This window comes from Bactrocera latifrons, unplaced genomic scaffold (genome assembly GCF_001853355.1).
Source record: "Bactrocera latifrons isolate USDA-ARS-PBARC rearing strain unplaced genomic scaffold, ASM185335v1 scaffold_391, whole genome shotgun sequence".
Classification (NCBI taxonomy): Eukaryota; Metazoa; Arthropoda; class Insecta; order Diptera; family Tephritidae; genus Bactrocera; species Bactrocera latifrons.
Genome location: NW_017537036.1, coordinates 69,443 through 71,235, shown reverse-complemented (window position 1 = coordinate 71,235; position 1,793 = coordinate 69,443).

Sequence of the window (1,793 nt, the reverse complement as noted above, 5' to 3'; positions counted from 1 at the left end):
CACCACCATTTTACTAAAATGACAAAAGTAGCTATACGTGATGCATTTTTTGTTGCACTCATGATCAGCACACCTCAAACACTACACACATCTCTGAGCACTCTGTCTCAATATTTTTTTTTCAGATTTGTTGAGTTAGTGTTATTAAAGCACATTCAATGCTGTAAATGTACATGTTTTTATTATTAAATTATATTAAACTGGATTTTATTTACTTTGAACTTGTAGGTTATGAAAACATCAAATCTAATTCAGTTTTTGTAATTATWGGATATTCAGCTAAGTGATTTATTTGACACCAAAAAGTTAAACAATACTCAATAATCCAAAATGTATGCTTTAATAATTGGTGCTGTACTCAACTTGAGATTTTTTCCGCTGTACTTAATTATTGAGGCATACATTTAGGATTATTATCAATAAGAATTTTTAAACGGCTAAAAAAAATGTTAGATAATAGTATATGAGTACACTTTAAATGGTTGAATATCGGTTAAAAGTAAAATATTAGGTATTTTGAATTAGAATTATATTTATATATTACGAATAAGTCAAATAATAATAATATATACTAAATGTTAAATAATACAATTATTTTCTTTATTTTTAGGTAAGTGTTTGAATGAAACCATAGAAGCATGAACTAAATATATTTACCAACATTACTACCATAATATGTTGTGAGTACTTGTGTGTAAGAAATATTGAGCAAATCTCGTCAAATTCCAGTTAGTAAATGATGACKCGGCTATAACCGGGTAAGCGGTGTCTACGCCAATAATGAAGTAATTATGTCGGTATGAACACAGAAAATATTTCTTTAATTTCCTTAAATTGACTTATTTTATTCTGATTACGCATGCAAGGCATTGTTTCAAAACGCTGTAAAGTTAGCTGCTTTTTCAAACATTTTTTTGGAMACATTCGCAATAGTTGAGTTGTTCTCTTTTTTAATTTAGAATATTTTAATTCAAGGCGAATATTTTTCCACTCCACAAGAGTGCAAAACAGGTTCATACGATAAACACACATAAGGAGAGCAAAAATGTATGACAAATGTAAAAAACAAAAAAAAAATTATACTTTGTTCCTTCCTACAAGTTTAGATAAAATTCAGATAGTTGGAAGTTTGGAATAAAAATTTTAATAACTATTTCAATTTCTTCTCAATATTCATCGTTACTCAGGAAATATATGAGTTTTAAAACTTTACAAAMAGTTCAGAGCTCTCTGCTTTGATCTCCTAAGTATTTATTTCGAAGACAACATTTTTCATAGGTTTCACTTTAATAAATAAAATATGAAAATCTCATATCAGAAGATATGATAAATATGAACAAATTTAAATAAGATTAATAGAAAAATATGTCATGAATATATAAATAGCACACTTGGTCATCAAACATTTACTTATTCCTTAAGTTTATCACTTACGGATTTACAGAGGCATGCGCTTAATTTTAAAAATTATTCATTTTCAATTACTAAAACAATAAATATCGACAAAAAAACAAAAACAAAAACATCAACATCTTATATACATAGCAGCTAGGACACACAAATAGCATAATACGAAAAGTTTTTCCAAAAAAAAAAAAAAAGTATTAAAAAATAGCATAAGATTTCTCTCTTCGTTAGTATATATTAACCGTTTTTAATCACACATTCACATTTTCGCTGCATACTGTCCACCAGTTTTTGACATCGTTACTTTGCGATTGAATACCAAGCTTCCTTAATTCCAGTCCATAAATCATTAAAATTTTTGAATTTTTTGCGTGTTATTTTTTTGG